Source organism: Pogoniulus pusillus, chromosome 19, assembly GCF_015220805.1.
Source record: "Pogoniulus pusillus isolate bPogPus1 chromosome 19, bPogPus1.pri, whole genome shotgun sequence".
NCBI lineage: Eukaryota > Metazoa > Chordata > Aves > Piciformes > Lybiidae > Pogoniulus > Pogoniulus pusillus.
The window spans coordinates 14,744,436-14,763,968 of record NC_087282.1 but is presented as its reverse complement, the minus strand read 5'-3'; the positions used below and the strand labels follow the sequence as shown (position 1 = coordinate 14,763,968).

Genomic DNA, 19,533 nt, shown 5'->3' with positions numbered 1-19,533 from the left:
TCATTTCCTGAGCTCATAGCTTTCTTCAGTCACAGAGGTATGTTCAGTGTGAAGCTTGTACTCTGAACTTTGGAATGCCTTTGGCTGAAAACTTACCTCAAATCTTCCTCTGAGGCTTTTTAGGAGAGGAGCCCAACCTCTCCAAACATTCACATGAATGCTTTCATAGAATCATAGAATGGTTTAGGTTGGAAGTGACCTCAAAGATCATCCAGTTCCAACCCCCCTGCCATAGGCAGGGACACCTCCCACTAGAACAGGTTGCTCAAGGCCTCATCCAACCTGGCCTTGAACACCTCCAGGGAGGTAGCATCTGTAACCTCCCTGGGCAACCTGTTACAGTGTCTCACCACCCTCACTGTCAAGAACTTCTTCCTAACATCTAGTTTAAATCTCCCCTCTTCCAGTTTAAATCCATTACTCCTTGATTACTCCCAATTACTTCCTGTCATTACAAGACCTTGTAAATAGTCTGTCCCTAGCCTTCTTGTATGCCTCCTTCAGGTACTAGAAGGCTACTACAAGGTCTCCTCAAAACCTCTAGGCTGAAGAGCCCCAACTCTTCTAGCTTGTCCTCATAGCAGAGGTGCTCCAGCCCTCTGAGCATCTTCGTGGCCTCCTCTGAACTCGCTCCAACAGTTCCATGTCCTTCTTGTGTTGGTGGCTCCAGAACTGTACACAGATCTCCAGGTGGGGTCTGATGAGGGCAGAGTAAAGGGGCAGAATCCCCTCCCTTGCCCTGCTGGCCACACTTCTCTTGCTGCAGCCCAGCACATGGTTGCTGTCTGGGCTGCATGTGCACACTGCTGGTTCATGTTGAGTTTTTCATCAACCCAGACCCTCAGGTCCTTCTCAGGGCTGCTCTCAGCCATTTGCCACCCAGCCTGTATCTGTGCTTGAGATTGCACTGACCCAGGTGCAGGACCTTACACTTGGCCGTGTTGAATTTCATGAGGTTGGCCTGGACCCACCTCTCCAGCCTGTCCAGGTCCATCTGGATGGCATCCCTGCCCTCTAGCAAGTTGACTCTGCCACACAGCTTGGTGTCACGTGCAAGCTTGCTGAGGGTGCACTCCATTCCTCTGTCCATATTGCTGACAAAGATGTTAAACAGCACTGGTCCCAGCACTGACCCCTTTAACCTTTACCCATAAGCTCTCTGTTTTTCTCATGGCACATCCCCGGGTGGGGCTCCATGGACTCCAGTTTATCATTGATGTAGAGGGCAATGCCCTCTCCCCTTCTCCCCTGTCTGTCCTTCCTGAAGCTTTCTGCAGCTTTCTGTTTCTTCAGTCTTCTCCCCTTCTATGTGTGCCCTTACAAAGCTTTAGAGAGGATTCTCCTTTGGAAAGGTCTGTGGACATGATCTTTGGAAACTCCTGAGTTACTAACCATCAATTTACTCCGCTAACGTAACAAGCAGATGTTTGGCTGCAGCACTGGCCAAAGTAAAAGAAGTGGCAGTGAATTAAAGAACCGTTTTTCATTAAGAATGTCAGTAGCATGATACAAAAATTGCCAAGTTTTGAAGAGAAACAGTCTTCATAATTTTTCTCTTGTAATTACTTCAAATGTAGCACAGTGGGTTTTTTTTTTTAACTTCAACTTCATGGCATTTATTTTCCTCAGGAGTTTGTTGTATTAACAGCAGATTGTTTTTTCATACTGTAGCATTTATGGGGAGAAATAAGTATTTTTATACACGCTGCTAGTATATTATTAATAAATATGACAGTGAAACTCCAATTACAAACCTCTAGAACAAAAACTTAAACAAAAAAATGAGAAAAACATGTTGAAATAGTAACCCAGACATGATCTCCAGAAGTGACCAGCAGTTGCCAGCTCCCTCTCTCATTATAACTCCATGATGATGCCCATAAGCCTTGTGTTCTGTAGGGAATGCTCTATGTGTACAATAATACCTGGTCAGGAGTTTGTGTTATGGGCAATGGGAATGATTGCTTGTTGTATAGTTTCGCTTCTCTCCCAGGAGGTAACTGAACACAGTGAATAGTACAGCTGGTGCCTTTGTAATGGGTCATGTTGTTGGATGTGTGTGTGGTTTTAGCTCCTGAGGCCTATGAGTATCTCTGTACTTTAAGTGAGGACATTTTTCAGGATTCAGCCTGGCAGATCTCCTGTTCTGCCTGTTTCTCAGATTCATGCCTTCTACTTGTGCTCTAAGTGTAGATGTTTTCCCAAAGAAAGATAACAGCAGGTCTGTGCCATAGATCACACTGAGGTGGAGTGTGTGCTTCTACTGAAGAGGAGAGAGAGGGAAAAAGCAGTACCTGCTTGTACATTTAATGGGAGACTCTTTCCAGGGTATCTCACTGACCTAGTACAGCTTGCTGGCTACTGCACATGTGTTTTCCCACTCCCAGACTAGCTCACTTTGCTGGAAGGTCTCGGGGCACACACCAACATGCCTGTGAGATGGTGGCTGATACACTAAGTGCTTATGCAGTGACTATCTTCCAGTATATTTTCTAGGATTTCCTGATGTATGGAAACCTTTGGTTGCTTCCCATCCCTGTCACCTGGCTTACCAAAGTGTGAGCATTTGAAACCCACAAAAGCTGTAGCGATTTCACAGTATTTTCACAAATGCTGTTCCATAGCTGCAATGTCGCTCTTCAGCCACAGAGCTGAGAAAAGGCATCACTCACTGGGATGAAGCAAACCAGTTTCTTTGCCCTTCTCTGCCTGTAAAGCTGTCAGTGGATTGCTCAGTGCAGTCCTTAAAAGAACAACTTTCTCTAATTACATACAGACTTGTACTGGAAGTGCTATCTAGTAGTAAGAGCAAGGCATGTGTGCAGATAGGACACCTACGTCTTTCTGGACATTTTAATACATCCTGTTAGTCAATAAGCAAATCTCTGTGCCTCTTGGCTTCCCCTGTGGAGAAATAGAATGGAGGTGTTATAAGGCTTCATTTAAACACCATCTGTGAGATGCTTTGAGATCCTTGGGATGGAAGAAGGGCCATGGTGGATATGTGTGCTGATATAGAAACCAGAAATGTATTTTGGGGTGTGAGGAGTGATTTCTGATAGCCTGTGTTAGATAGTAAATTGCAATTTGCTTTAATTACAATGTGGATTTGCTTTCATCAGTTCCATGTGTAGTCTTGTTCCTTTTCTATGCATTTCAGGAGTTCAACAGGGGATGGTTGATTTCCTACACTCATACACATTGGAGAAGTATTTTCAAAACTTGAGATATCAAGAGTGCTTTAGTGATTTCATCAAACTGTCTTTTTTTCATTGGTTTTATGAAACTGCTGAATTACCACAGATGGATTCATTTATCTCAATGTGTCTTTATATATATTTAGATGGCTCTCATCTCTGGAGGACTTATGTGCCTCCCAAGCATTTAAAAATAGAAAAAAACCCCTGTTTTCTACCCTACTTTGCTTTCTGTCTCACCCATAAGTGGAATAACTTGATTAGTTTACAGGACCTGGATTTTTTGGGCTGGGTACTAGCATTCCCTGCATGTTTCTGTGTGAAGAGATGAAGCTGAGTGAAGTAGTTTATAATTTACTTCTGAAGGTTTGGGTTATTTGTATCTCCGTGAGGTGAAATAAATGCCACAGTGCAGAAATGCTGCCTGGGAAAGGTGAAACTCTCACAGTCAAGTCTTACCTCTTTGTCAATGGCCACAGTGCTGCAGCAGGAGCTAGATATGGAGGAAGATGATGATGTGCTTTGAATATCAGAAGACCAAAGTCTGTTCTTAGCAAGAAAAGAGGGTGAAGCACCATAGGCTGCTGTCCATTGCTAAGCAGACTGTATTTCACACTAGTTGTGGTTTATTTCAAAGTACAGGGAGTTGGAGTTATTAAGCTGCAAGTCACAAATTCATGCATCAGTGTCTCCAGGTGTGCACTCATGCAGGTGAGGTGCAGTCTTCTGGCCAGTCCCACCAGGAAGAGCAAATTTCTGCTGACATGGCTGTTCAGCCAACCATCCACTAGCTACAAAGAGGCTGCAGATGACCTGAGGCTGTGGGACAGATGCAGCCAGCTGACTAAGCAACTCCCTTGCTGTTGAGATGTGAAGGAAATATTTAAGACAAGCCTCAAGACAGAGTTGAAACTGCACAGTCCAGAACAGCAGGTCCTAACGTGCCACCAGACAAAATATATGTCAGCACCATTGTCCATTTCACGTTGCCCACAGGAGAGAGAGGACAGCACCAGAGTATTACAAGGGTTAAGTTCCACCATGATGCTGTGAGCAGGTGCCTTCTGGGGACAAAAGACCTCAGTAAAAATTGTCTTGTGAACATTTGCATCACCTGATAGGATTTACTCCTGGAGCAGAATTTAGAAGAGCTTTCTCCAACCCATCTACTACCAACACACATAATGCCTCCAAACTCTTATCAAGACTTTCAGCTGCTGTGTGTTGAGGCCTGCCCAGGCTAGCTTTAACCTTTCTGATCTGGGCAGTGTGAGCATTATAAACATGGTGGCATGGATCTTACCAAGCTTTTCAGGGCAGGTGGAGGAATTTTGAGGTGGATGATACCAAATCCTCATTGCTAGTGGCATCTCTGGAAGCTGGAATTCAGTTACTCAGTTACAGCTTTTAAATGCTGACTTCACACCTTCCTCCTGTCTGTTTTGGTCCATGTGCTCAGTTCATTGACCATCTATTATCTTCTTGCCTTTTCTGACACAGGTCGGAAAAGCACCCCAGTGTACTGGGTGATAGAGAAGGTGGATAGCAGAGTTCTCTGTAGTAGCTAAGTCCTAGGAAGGGGCAGGGTTTCACAGCTTCGCCTCTGCTCCTGTGCCTCCTGGCTGGGGAAGATACTCTGTGAGTCTGTTTCAACATGATGGCACATGCTGAATTAATAAATTAGCATCTGCCTTAGTTCACTGGATGTTCATTTGGTGTCTCCTCACTCTGCTCCCCAGGCAGGGCACAGGGCCAGCTGCAGTGCTCGGCTCTGAGCTCTCTCTGCTCTCTAATAAGCTGTGGAAGGTGCTACACGTGAACGGGGTACACATGTCCCCACCGTGCCCGAGAGCAGTCACCTGCATATACCAGAAACACTGAGAGGGATTCAGGTCCAGGGACAATCCCCACGACACTGCACCGTGCTGGGTACTCAGCCGCTCCTGCCCGCGGTAGGGGACGAGGCGGAACTGGCTTGTCATTGCTCCTCAGGTCCCTGGTAAGGGAGCTAAGGTGGCAGTCAGTAGTAGTGCCCCCGCGCCACGGGATGTCACTAAGGAGCTGAAGACGCCGCTGCATTTAACTGCATGTTACAGCTTCCCACTTGTGCTACCGTCCGTTGGTGCCCGTCACCGGGGTGAGGGCTGCCAGCCTGTGCCTGCAGGGCTCTCCCAGGTGTGCGGGGCCACCGAGCCCACCCAACACCCGCCGCACTCGCTTCCTCAGGAGCCCAGATGCCCTCTCGCAACCGCTCCCGCTCCTGCGCATCCTCCGCCCCATCCCGCGCAGGTGGTATGGGGCCCGGCACCAGCATTGGCCAGTCGCGGGCAGATTCCCCCTGCAGTGCAGTGAAGACAATGATTCTCCTATTTTTCGCCTTCAAAGCAACCTCGGCCTTTCGGGAGCGGCACTGTCCCTCATCCCACCTGGGCATCGGGGCAGCGCGGAATGCCGCTGCCGCCCGTGGGGCCTGCGGGCAGGGGGAACCGGGAGCGGCCGGGCTGCGGGGTCCGCAGCCGCGCCCCGCCGGCCCCAGGGTGCCTCCAGCCCCGGAGCATCGCGGAAGGAGGAGGGGGCGAACCCGGGTTTCACTTCCGCCTGGCTGCAGGAACCACAAGCCCCCAGAATGTATTAGAATAATAATAATAGAAAGGTTCCCTCCACACACCCCTTTTTTGTTGTTGTCGTCGTGTCCGCCCGTCCGTCCCCACCTTCCCGCAAAGAGGACCCTGAGGGAGGAGGGGAGCAGAGCACCGCGGAGGCTGGCGGCAGGCAGGGCACTGTGGGGCGGTGAGCACCGCGGCCGGGCCCCCAGCATCCCGCCGGCAGCCGCGGCCGGCAATCCCCAGCGCAGAAGCGGCCGGAGACAAGGTCTGTCCTTCGCTTTTCTACCTTGCAAACCCAGGCACAGCTCTGTCCTGCCCAAAAAGACAGGGCAGGTTCCTTGCAGCCGGCTTCCCCAGCCTGCAGCCTGCCAGCCGCGGAAACAAAGCCCGGGCAGGGGCTCCGTATGGGGCTGCAGGGAGAGGGCCAGTGGAGAGCCCTTGAGGTGTTTGTTAGTTCCCTGTTCCGCTTGATAGGGTTGAAATCTGTGCTGTCAAATCAGCCCTAACCCTCTCTTCCTCTTCTGCGGGACCTGGTTTAGTGTAAGGCTCCAGGAAGGATTGTATACATGGAAAATGTTCCTGCGGGTGTCTGGTGGTGCTGGCCGGCCCTGGCTGCTGTGAGGAGGAGCAGGGTGCAGCGGTGATGGCTGTCTCCAGCTGCTAGGTGCTGGGAGCCTGGCAGGGTGCGGGAAAGGAGGGTGTAAGAAGGGAGGGTGCAAAGCCAAGGGCTGTGCATGCCCCTCATGGTGAGCTGCCTGGCATCCAGGCTGAGTTCATTCCCATGCCAGATGAACCCGAAGTGATTTTGCCCTTTCCAGTACCTTAAGATCAGTTGCTTTTCACGAAGCTTTTTCCTCGTTATTTTTAAGGTGAAGACACAGTGCCATGGTCTTGACTTCCAGAGTCACAGGAAGAGAGTAATTGGAATGGGCTCCTTTTGGAGCCTGTCACAGCCTAACGCTGTAATCCCTCTGCCTGCCTGCCTATCCATTCCTGTGTTAGGCGTAATGCTGTGGTTTAAAGAACCACCACCAAATGGCTGAGAGCTTTGAGACTAGAAACGGTCAACAGAGTCCTGGAAGTGGAGATGAGCACTCTGATTTGCTGCTGAATCAAGAGGGAAGGTTGAATTAGTCTGCTCTGCTTGGATCAGGTGCAAACTGCCTCTTGCCCTTGTTATTGTCACTTCAGTGCAGCATTTAGATTTTCTCTTCTGGCAACTTTGGGCACATTGTTCAGCAGGGAGGGTGAGTACTGAGGTCATGTAAAAGCTTCATTGCTGCAAAGTCACCCACACTTGATCTCAGCAGGGGCGACTGGAGCACATACCATCTTTTAAACTTACTTTACAGAAGTTCTAACAAACTTTTCCCTTATTTTTCTTCACTAAGGTGAAACTTATGGTCTGTGTGTCTTCAAGTAATTCTCATTTGAGTGAGAATTGTCAGGATCATACAAACACTCAGAATAACTGAGAAAACAAATGTATCGCCTTCTGTGCTCTCTTGAATACGCTTTAAAAGACACTGACTATCAGAATGAGAAGGGCTATGCCAAGGGCTCTTATGAAGAAGGTATATTCTTAACTAGGGATCATAATGTGCTGATTCTGTTTGCATTTATCTTCATTTGCCTTTTAGAACTTGTTTGATGTCTAAGAGAACACCTCTGAGCTCCAGAGTGCTTTGTTGCCTCAAACCTGTATAATTGTAGATGAGCTTTGTATTCTGAAAGTCTTGCCAGAGGCCTGCTCAGTTTAATATTACTTAGGTGTACAGCAAAGTGTGAGGGGAAGGATTTTCTTAAGGCTGCTGAAAGACTGTGGAGACGATTCTGGCCTATCACTGCTTTACCTCTTCCCATTCATTTCCTCTTGCCAGCCACCAGTGATAGCTGAAATTTTTAGGAGCTGCTTGCCCTCCTTTCTTAACTTTTAACAGAAACTACGGTCACATGAGAAAAGAGAAAGTGCAAGTTGTTCAGTCTACATAGACTTACAGAAATGAAAGAACGGCACAGAAGAAATAAGAAGCATCCTGAGAGCTGTTTGTGAAAAAAGGAAAAACAATTATTCCGTCAGTCATCTTGGTTATTTCCTTCCACAAAGTCTGAAGGTGTGTTGGAAACAATTTAAAAGTTCATGTTCTGGAACGTGTAATCAAGCTTCTGACACAGCTGAGAGAGTGAAGTGCCTTATCAGTGGCCCCACAGTCACAGCCTCGGCAGGCATCCAGCTGCTGTGAGAGACTGATGGTGGGGTTAGTTGCAAAGAGTTTTAATAGTGGGCTGTAGAGCATTTAACCTTTTGCATGTGGATGTAGGAAGAAAAGGAAATGATTTTCTTTCATTCTGCTTCCCTTTGAATAACTGCTGCTGAGTTTGCTTCTGCCTGTGGTGTGACTAGAATTTGTGGTAGATACAGAATGTAACTATCTCGGCCAGCTGAAAAGGAAAGCCTTGCTTTTACCTACTTAGGTGGTTATGTAGATCTGCTGCTGTAACATGACTATGACAGCATAGTTAAGTCTAACTCAAATTGTATCTTTTGTGTAAACTGAGTCTTGTGAAGGATAACTGTCAAAGTTCAGGGATCCAGCTAAATGCTTACATATTGGCCTTCCCCATACTGTTGGAATTTGGCTTTTGAGGCATAACAAACTTACATGGACATTAACTGTAGCTTGCAGGTAGTTTGAGTAGCTCTATTGCTTTAAAAAATAATAGCTGTTACCTAATTTTCTCTTTGTTCAGTGCCAGCAACTGAAAATAGGGATCATTTGAGTAATTTGCACAATACCTCTACGTGGCACTAATGGAAATCCCATGAGTACGTGAAGTCTTACAAATAGTACCATGTGTATCAACACTGTTTTTAGGTATTGGCACTCAAGTTATTTTTGCAAGTCAGTATCAAAAAAAGATGGACTTTTCATGTAAGAACTTCACATCGAATCAAGAATTGTAGACCTCTCTAGGAGTCCTCTCTGTGTCCAGGAAAGCAAAATAGATGTTAGGAAAGGATTTTTTACAGTGAGGGTGGTGAGACACTGGAATGGGTTGCCCAGGGATATTGTGGATGCTCCTTCCCAGGAGGTGTTCAAAGCCAGATTGGCCTTGAGTGACCTATTCTAGTGGGAGATGTCCCTGCCTATGGCAGGGAGTTGGAACTGGATGATCTTTGCGGTCACTTCCAACTTAAACCATTCTATGATTCTAAGAATGATCACATTTAACTGTGAGCCTGGGGTTTATACCACATGGATGTTTGCCTTAACGTAGAAAGGCTGCACGGTGGGTAGGGTTAACAGTAGTAAACTACAATAGTTTGTTGCAAAGATGTCAAAATAAGTAAGAGATGCTTTACCTGCTAATAAAATACAGTCCTGTGGGTACAGCATTGTAAGAGTCCAGTGCAGAGCCACAGAGGTAATGGAACGGAACACCAGTCTTACAAGAAAAGGCTGAGGAAGCTGAGTTTCTTTAGCTTGGAGAAGAGGAGACTGAGAGGTGACTTTATTCATGTTTCTAAAGATATGAAGAGTGAGTATCAGGAGGACCGAGCCAGGCTCTTCTCACTGATACCTGATGACAGGACAGGAGGCAATGGCTGCAAGCTGGAGCAGAAAAGCTTCCACATAAACATAAGGGAAAACTTTTGCACTATGATGGTGAGAGAGCACTGGAAGAGGCTGCCCAGAGAGATTGTGGAGTCTCCTTCTCTGAAGAAGTTCAGAACCATCCCAAATGTATTCATATGTGCCCTACTCTAAGTGATCCTGCTCTGGCAGGGTGAGTTGGACTAGATGATTTTTTGAGGCTCCTTGCAGCCCCTAACAATCTGATTCTGCGGAACAGTATGGTGTTGTATTGGTATTGTGTGGATTTCTCCTTTAAACTGTGTTTAGTCTACAGAAGCCAACTGAATCTGAGTGTTTATCTGCATTAGCATTAAATTCAAGATCCTTAGCTGCTATGAATATGTATTTGTATCTTAGCTGGCTTCAAACTTCATCACTGGCTAAATACTATTCCTGAAGGTTGTTTTCACAGGGGTTTTGTAGTGGACACTCACACACTGATTTCATGTTCCTTGATGATATTTCTAAACAAATTGTCAGTAGTTGGCAAAACAGCTATGTGAAAACAGACAGTTCATGAAGAAATTCTAGGCCCAAAAATACCTTTGGGCATCAATAGATATCACTTTAAATCATCAGATCATAACTATTCTAGTGTATGTAAGTACTACCAGTAACTCACTGCGCTCCCTAAGATCAAGCAAGTGCTTTAAAATTGTCCTCCCAATCAAAGCCTCAGTCTTTCAGGTAGAGTGAGATGCATTTTGAGATCCTATAGGATTTTTTCTTCCCATTTTTCTCCCCAGTAATCTTTCTCCCAGTGCATGATGTTTTAGAAGATCTGGGATGGAAGTGACCTGTGGAGGTTATTTAGTCCACCCTACTGTTCAACACAAGAATGATTTATAGCAGGTTGCTCAGGACTGCTTGGTTTAGTTAAGAATATCTCCACAAATGGAAGTCCTGAAGCCTCTCTGATGCCATTTCACCATTTTACCATCTTCATGAAAAAAATAATATAAGAAGTCCCCATGTTTCACGTTGTATCTGTTACCTTTCCCTGTACACCTCTTGGGCGAGTCTGTCTTGTCTTGTTAGATGCATATATACATACTTAGAGTGAGAGGTCCAGAGATGTGAAAGGCATCCTTTTGTAGATGCTGCTGGTTGCAGGCCTTGTTGAGACTGTTTTGGAGAGTGGTAGTAGCAGTGTAAGAGCATATGTCAAGCTCCAGGTTCTTTATTTGTCTTGCTCTGATGTGAAGATTGGCACAGTTGTAGCCTCGCAATGAACTGTCACAGTCTCCTAAATCCTGCCTTCAAATGCAGCGTTATGTGACAATCTGTGAACTGTGTTGCAGGATTAGATTAACTGCTGAATTTACATATCTTCCTCTTACACCTCTGGGGTTTTCTGTGAGCCTCTTGCAGTTTCTAGTGCTTGGAACCATTTGTTGGCATGTTTTTCCTCTAAGGGATTCATTTGATTTTGGAGTGTATCCATCCTGTAATATTTGTGAGGCGTAAGACTTTTTCTTCCCTGATACTGCACTATCTGAGTGTGCCCCAAGCAAAGTCACGGACCAGTGTATCAGCAGTTTCCCAAACTTCAGACCACGGGTGCTATCAACTGGCAGTTTTTTTTCTGCAAGGCAGTGTGTCACCATGAGCATTAAACACTGCAGAAGTGATTTGTTTCTGTGGGAAAGGTTTGAGTCATCTGCTCTGGCCTTGCACTGCCACTCACACCTGTGGACTGTGTTAGCTAGAGCAGAGTAGAGATGAAACTCTCTGTAAGTGAAAACCTCCTTTGCAGGTGAAATAAGTACACTGCTGAAGTTGGGAAGCCTAGACTTAATTTTCTCCATCCTTTCCATCTCCTGATCCACAGCTCCTTTTCTATAATGTTGTTGGAGTTGGTTAATGAAATCTTTTCCAATAGGCTCAAGCAGGTTAATGCACTTTGACCTACACATGATGATGGATTAAAAATTGGTTAAACACTGATTGAATTCTCAGTAATAATTTCCCATTCTAGTCCTTAATGGCTAAATTTATGCAGAGGTTAGCAGAGAGCAATAATCAGGCAGTGTGTCTTACATAGTAAGACACAGGATCAGCTGGAAGAACTAACCTGCTGTCTGGCAGTTGGTGTGAACTTTTGTGGAAGCCTAAGAACTGCGTGTTGGAGTTAAGGCTGAAGGTCAGTTTCTCTGCTGTTCTGGCCTGATAGGACTCTTTCTGCGTGGCCTGGGGCACAAGGTAAAGACCATGCCATTGGAACTTACTTGCTGGCTAGTCCGTTTCACCCCTCACGACAGCTCATTTTTGCCTTCAGAGATCAGCACACAACTCAATATATTTTTCAGAAGTTTAGAATAAAATTAAGAAAGTTTTCCAGCAACAGTGATGTGGCATCCTAGAATAGGCTGTCTAGGGAGGCTGCAGCATCTTCAGTGCTGAAGGTTTTTAAGAGTAAGAATGCAAGTATTGCTTAGAACTTGAGTATTGAAGCTGGGGACTCTGGTCTGTGCCATCAGCTAAACACTGTTAAGAGCTTCCATTTCCCACGTGGATAGTAACTTCTGCATGCTAGCAGCACAACCTCTGTTCCTTGCCCGTCTCCTGGCTTGTGCCATCAAAACTACTACTTCCATCCCATCTGTGGATGCATGTATGCCATAGAGCTGAGTGGGCAGAATCACAGAAACATTCAGGTTGGAAAAGACCCTCAGGATCACCAAATCCAACATATAACCCTACTCTACAATGTTCACCTTAAACCATATCCATAAGCACCACATCCAAATGAACTTTAAACACATCCAGGGTTGGTGACTCCACCACCTCCCTGGGCAGCTCATTCCAGTGCCTGACCACTCTACCTGTGAAAAACTGTTTCCTAATGTCCGATCTAAACCTACCCAGTCTCAGCTTGAGGCCATTCCCCCTTGTTCTGTCTCCAGTTACCTGTAAGAAGAAACCAGCACCAGCCTCTCCACAACTTCTCATCAGGTGTTTGTAAACAGCAGCTGGATCAAGAGTAGAGCTGGGGCTGGGACATTGCAGGATTTCTGCAAGGTTAAGTGCAACACTGATAGAAGAGGGGTTAACATGGAGATGTTCTGGGTGCCAGCTTGCTAGGGTTCTTTGGTGAACTGTATGCATTTCTCATCCCTTTTTGAGTCTTACTAGGTTCTTGGTCTGAATGACTGCTTGATTGATGAGTTCCAGATTTTAGTTGTCTATGGTGCAGGCAGAAAATGTGTCTCAGTTGCTTTCTCCTGCCAGCCTTTCAGTGGAAGCTATGATTCTGTGGCCTGATAAAGCACCAATGTAAGGGATGCTGCAGTGAGACAGAGAAATGTTTCTTTCAAGGTGATGCTGGCAAACAAAGAAGTTACCATTTCCCTCTTCCAGGGTACTAAGGTAGTTATGCAAATACATTAAAATGGGAGGTAGGGCAGAAGGAAACTTTGTTTAACCTGGAGAAAAGGAGGCTGAGGGGAGACTTCCTTGCTCTTTATAACTCCCTGCATGGAGGCTGTATAGAGGTGGGGGTCAGTCTCTTCTCCCAAGGAGCAAGCAATAGGATGAGAGGAAATGACTGCAATTTGTGTCAGGGGGAAGTTTGTGTTGGACACGAGGGAAAATTTCTTCCCCCCAAAGGGAACAGGCTGCCCACAGAAATGTTAGAATCACCATCCATGGAGAGATTTAAAAGACATTTACATGGGGTGCTGAGGGACATGGTTTAGTGGTGACCTGACAGTACTGGGTTAATGGTTGGACTCTACTATCTTGAAGGTCTCTTCCAACCAAAACGATCCTATGATTATGTAATTTCTTTGAGCACAATAGGAGGCTTTGCCCTTCGGTTTTGCTCCACACCTAGCCTTTAATGTAGCTCATCAATCTTTCCATTGCACAAGGGCCTCATCAAAGTTTGATTAGCTCTTCTAAGGAAAACAGTTTATTGCTGAGAAACAATGAATCAAATCCTTCAAGTTAAATTAAAAGTCAGGAAGAGCCCAAAACCAAACAAGGCATCAAGACGCTGACAGCCCTGAAAAGGCTGTCACTAGAACATCTCTGCACTTCCTAAAAAGCTGCTGCAGCAGTCTCCCAGACCAGCCTGGTCACTCTTTGGAGTATACATTGGCTGGACCAACTTCTCTGAGAAAGAGGATTGTCCATACAGGAAGATGGCCATTTAGTGCTGAGATCACAGTGCTGTAATCAGGTGGTTTGGATTCTGTCCCTGACTCTCCCCTTACCTTGCTGTGAGAGGCAGGATGGTTCAGTTAACCTGCAGTTTGCCTGCTCCAGATAGAAAATGATTTTTGGTTATCTGTTTGACATCTTTGTGAAAAGGATGCTAAGTACCATCCTCACTCTTGGCAAAGCCAGCTAGAGGCAGAGAATTCTAAGGCTTTGTAAGTGCAGCACATTTTGGCCTAACAGCTCTTAGTTGCCATTTCACTGCAACTCTTTAATAGTTGCTGGGACTGAAATGGGAAATCCTCCCCTTTCCTATTCGGAGAGGCCCTTCAGGCACGCTCTTGCCCCGCTAGTTGTCCACCACGGAGTGCACTGGGAGAGCACATGCCCACGACAGATGACACAAGGTTCCCTCACAGCGTGGGGCTTCACTGCTGCCATACCACCCGCAAATCGTGGCAAGCGGTGCAGCAGCCTTCTGCTGGCCTTCTGAGGTTTTCCCACAGGGTCAAAGGGAGTGTCCATTTTCATTTTCAGGTTATTGCTTTTATTATTAATTAATGGAGGGGAGAGATAAAGAGGTCACTTTGGTTTGTGCCTCCTTAATTTTTATCAGGGGAAAAGAAGTGTTTATGGTAAAATTTTTCCTCTGCTAACAGCTAATGATATTTACCACTGATCTCAGCTGTGCTTAGCCTATCTCTGGCTCTGAGCCGGCACAGGAAGAATAAGGAAATAATAAGCTGAAGGGCTGTTTTTAGGGGATTTTTGCCTAGTTGTTTTCTTCATGATGTATTTGGTGCTTGTTTCCATGAGAAAACTCTAGGTAACCACAGGACTGCGGAAATTCTAGTACCCTGGGAACTGTGGAGTGAAAGATGAGACATCGGAGGGAGAGATTTGCAGGCAGGGAACTGTTTATGTTTTTACAGAACATTCAGCACTTGCCTGCAGTGCTTTAGCTACACTGTATTTTTTTTTCTCTAGACCACCCCAAACTGGTTGCTTAGCAGAATCTGAGAAGAATTAAATCGTATATTGGAAATAATTTTAAAATAATACTTCTATGGACATCACCCCAACTCTGTGGCTATAAATATACAGCACAACTGCAGCATAATATGTTCACACAGTGTTTTACTGTAATGTTTGTGTTTGTCTTCTTCTCACTCTGATGAGTGTGAGAAGTCTTAGCACTGACAGGAGGTGATGACACTTCCCCTCCAGCAAGTGTTACCACCTCTCTGCATCTGCTCGCCTTCTGGAGCCACTTACAAGGAGACACCTGCAACAGTGGAAAGATCTTTCCCCAAAGGTAGTGGCAAGAAGCACATCTAGATGAACATTTTCTCTCTGTTAAGCAATGCTGAGTATTGAACAGTGGGTCTTTTCAGTGGGCTGCATTCCAGGGGCAAGGCTGCAAATTCTCATTTGGTATAATTTTCAGAATGTCTATCCCCAGAAGTGTCTGATTGGAAGGAAGCTGAGTGAAAATTTGAATTCTTGAAACTCAACAGTTCTGAAAAATGGCCTCTAAGGAACTCTGATTGAAGTTACTTTGGGAACCAGCTTTCAGTCCCTAGTCCTGATGGTTTTTCACATTTTATCTGTCAATCACAAAATCCTCAGCCTTGCTCTGAGCTCCCCTTCCAGGAAAGGGCACTCATAATTTGGTGGAGTTCGGTGATCTTGTGACCCAAAATATCTTCCAGTTTATTCCAAAGTTTTCCCCAATTCCAAAATGTTTCTGGACAATTCATTATTTTCAAGCAGTTCTTATAGAAGAAAATACACTGGGCAAGATTCAGTAATAGTGATTTGCTTTCTCTGCCCAGATACAGGTTCTTGAATTTTCCAGTCAGGCTGAGGAACTATTGGTATTTATTCAAGTAAGATGATGAGATGACTTATTTTCAGTTGGCAATTAGTACATTTGCTGTAGGGAATGAAAACTGTGTTCCATGAGAAATGAGAACAGCAACATCAACAAAGATTTTTGTCTATTCCTTGTGCCAGTTTGTGTTGTGTGTAAATCTGTAATTCTTAGCTGCCTCACCATCATCCATGTCTGGAATCTGGGGTGTGCCTATGGTGGGGAGTGACTTGTCTTTGCTGGCTGTTTATCAGGATTGTTTCAGAGTACAGCATGGGATACTAAGGGCTTATTTAGCCAGCCAAAATCCATTCTGGTGAATCCATGGCACTGTCCTCCCTAGATTTTTGCACTTTTGACTTGTAATGACATTAACCATCTGTTTGAAAACCTGAAGACTTTTCATACTGGTCTTCGCTTCAGATGTTCCTATCCTGGGGATCTCAAGGGGGCTTTGAGTGGATGAAACCATGATTGCAACTTTCCAGCGTAAATGCAGTGATAAGGGTATCTGTGTGGATTGGCTTAGCTCCTCTCTTCAGTCCCATGGGTTTGGAGGTGGACATAGAACACCAACCCCCCTTTTTTTTTTCCTTAAAAAAAAACATCCAAAACTCTTCCCTTCTGTGCTTTTCTTGCAGAGAGTTTGTGAGGTAGTAGGCAATCTCTCAATGTACTTCCTGAGTTTTGATAAACTGACTTCTTGCAGGTTTTTCCAGATTTGATTTGACTGATATGTGTGGTGAGTGGAGTAAAAACATTCTCTTGATGGTTAATAACTAGCCAGGAAACAAAACTCAGCAGCCCTTTCCAAGGGACACAAAGTGTGAACTACAAAAGGTCTGAAAAGTCATGTTTTCAGAGATCGGGAATTAATTCATTCATTCAGAGATCTGAATTAAGTCAGCTAGAAGGACACACAGCCAAACACATGCAGCTTTGTTCGTTATTGATGTTAAAAAAACAAACACACATTCAGTGAAACACCTTATTTAAAGTGGAAGTAACCTATGTTTACTAGAAAGGGCAAAATATCTCCTTAGATAATTGCATATGATATCCTGAGTCTCCATCTGAACTTCTCTCCGGAGGGTCCAGTCTTTGACTGCTTTTTACTCAACTCTGAGGCCAAAATTAGGAGTGGGGTGAAGATTTGCCTCCTGCTTACCTGAATCCAGGTAAGCATGTAGATTTCATGCCGGTTTAAAACAACTTGAGGCACAACTTCCTGTTTTCTGTTTGAAATTTGTTCTGGTTTTCAATGAGAGTCAAGTTAACTGTCAATGGATCTACTATTTGCACTTACAAACAATTACAGCTGCAACTGATTGCAGATGGAACTAGAAACAATTTGAGAAAGGAAAAAAAGCCCAAAACAACCAAACTCTAATTTTAAGAACTTAAAGTCATTTGTCCAGGAGTGTTTTAATGCATATGAACAAGGGCTGTTCATTTCCTTTTGTTGTGTGACTGAAGTTTGAATAAGGTGCTTGGGGAGCGCAGGTTGTTAGAAAGGAGATGGATTTCTTTATTCTTGAGTTGCTTGTGAAGTACATTTTTTGTAATGAAGCACTGATTACCTAAATTAGAAAACAAATAATGTTGTCTCATTTGGTAGGAGGCTGAGATTGTATGGACAACTGAAAGCTTGCTTAAAGGCAATCTGTGACCCACTCTGTACTATTCTTATGCTAATGTCAAAATGGGTATCCTGAGCACCATCTGCTGTCCCTGAGGTCCTGGCCTTAGGCATTCAAAATTGGTTTGCTTTATTAATGCTAGGCCATCCAGAACAGCAGTGGTGCATTTGTTTGTCTGTGAAATCAGAAGTTTCAACTGTAAGCATACAATGATAATTGTCACTCTTAATAATATACTCAAACATGATAGCTATCACTTTTTCCAACCTCTTTGGCAAAGATGCCATTTCTCAAGCTGTAGCTACCTTCAGAAATCCAAGAAAGGCCTCTCTGGCTTTTCAGGGAGGTGGGTTTTGCTTCCTTGGGAGGTGATTTCTTTATATACAGGATGGATTTGTTAGCTGTCTCTGTGTTTCGACTTTTGCGAATGCCCCCTAGAGAAACAGAAGAGTGTCTTCCTAGAAATCAAAAGTAACAAATAGGACATATGGGGTGATTGCTTTTACAGGTGTGTCAAATATTGTCAACTAGTGTAATTAAGCCAGTTGAGGTTTAAAGAATACCAGGCATTAGTTTAGGTAAAACTTATTGGCAGAACAAATAGTTAAAATCTCAGTTCCAAGCACCTTAATAAAAACTCCTCTAATGGTGGTTCTGTTTGTGCTTATTAGCTATATAGTCCTCTTGGTTTCCATGGCTTTAATTAGATAGCAATTAATTCCTTCTTCTGTTAAGCATGTGGGTACTTAGATTGCTCATTAGCAAGTACCTATGAGATACAAGTCAGGATAGTTCAACTGGTAGCCAGCAATGTAGGTCTGCCTGACCTGCTGCCTCGGGTCTGTGGTCTTGAAGGAAACAGAGCACATGAAGCTCAGAAACTGCTTGTCTCCTGTTTCACCCTTGTCAGCAGTGTAAGGAGGATGAGCTGACACCAAGTCTTCTGCCTTCTGTAGAAAACAGTGCCTTGGCTTCCATTTTACTGGTGAATAGTGAGACATGGCTAATGCTGTGCCTTGGGCCCCCAGGCCTGAGTCGGTACTGGGAATGTTAAAGCTGTGCCAGCTTCAGTCTCTGAGTGCTCACAGTGGCAGTGTAAGAGGAATGGAAGATGTAAGGAGTGTGGGCAAACAGTGAGGCGATGGTAAAGTAACGTGACAGGCAGTGGGCTCAGCTGGTGTCAAGCTTTCTGTGGTGTCCTGGTGAAAGGGCATATTATGGCAGAATGGGAAAGGAGCAGGTCGCCCAAGGCTGTTGGGTGATCCAGGGAACATGTAATTTTGGGTTTGTCAGCCTGACTCTCTCAATCTCTCCATTTCAACATGATGTGTGTGCAGAATTTATTTGCAGTGACCTCTGTGATGAAAAAAATTAGCCAGTGGACCAATCATCTCCAGTTACCTGAACAAGCAACATAGAGCCAACAGGGAGAACAACTTTCAGTAGCTGCTTTTGTCCCCTCCCTTGCCTCCAGAGGTTTCTGTTGTTTTTTTCAGTTATGGGTGAAGTAGACAAGCACTCCAGGGCCAGGGAAAATGAGAGTTAATTGCACTGTGGAAGAAGATTGTTGTGCAATGCTTTTTCTTTCCCATTAGGGCCTCAAGTGCTTGAGAGTACAACAGAGTGAGCAGGGGTGTTCTTCAGTACTATCCTTGCTTGTTCTCAAAGCACTGAAAGTAAAAAGCTGGACCCCTTTCCCTTAAATGAGGAGAAGGTGGCTCTTTGGTCTTAGTATTCCTGTACCTTGTGCCAAGGCCAAGTGAAATTGAGCAGAGGTGGATCTAATATTGCATGTCTGTTTTAGAAGAGAGAAGAGCATTTTAACAGTGTATGAATGCACTTCTTCAAGTGAATGAAGCTGGTTTTCAAAAAGTGTACACCCTACTGGTTTTTGCTTCAGTCACACCAACATAAAAACTAGAGTGACATCCCTGGGACATGCATAGAGGATAAAATGTTTTTATCTGGAGGACTAAGTCAAACCATGGGATATGGAAGATTGTTCTAGAAATCACTGTGAGTTATAGTCACCCTTGAATGCATCTCTCACTTTCTGGGCTTACTTATGTGTCAGTCCTGCATTTGGAAAAGATTCCTTGTTTAAGAAACTCTTGTCTATATGGAATTCTGGTGTAAAACAGAGGTGAAGAAAGGGAAGATGTGGCATTCTACAGAGTAAGGGGGGGGAAGCTGGCAAGAACGCTCCCATTAGTTTTTCTCTGCTGAGGTGCTGAACTTGTCCTTAGGTCAGAGTGCTTCAGACACATTTATAGGCTGCTGATTACACTGAAACTTCCCAGCAATTGAGAATGGTCAACTGCTTGTGAAATAGGGCACTTACTCTCAGGAGACACGTTGTTGGGCTGTTGGCAGGGTCTACCACTCCACAACTCCATTGTTAGCTGCCCAGATTGAAGG

The 19,533-nt window shown here is 44.8% G+C and overlaps 1 protein-coding gene across 1 annotated transcript in view; it reads left to right on the top strand.

Moving 5' to 3' along the window:
• Window positions 1-5,605: 5,605 nt before the first annotated feature.
• LOC135184000 (serine/threonine-protein kinase PAK 3) overlaps window positions 5,606-19,533 on the top strand; it is a 139,390-nt gene continuing 125,462 nt past the window's right edge. The window contains exon 1 of the mRNA XM_064159419.1: window positions 5,606-6,068. The gene's annotated coding sequence lies outside the window, so the exon portion shown is untranslated. The remainder of the gene's footprint in view (window positions 6,069-19,533) is intronic.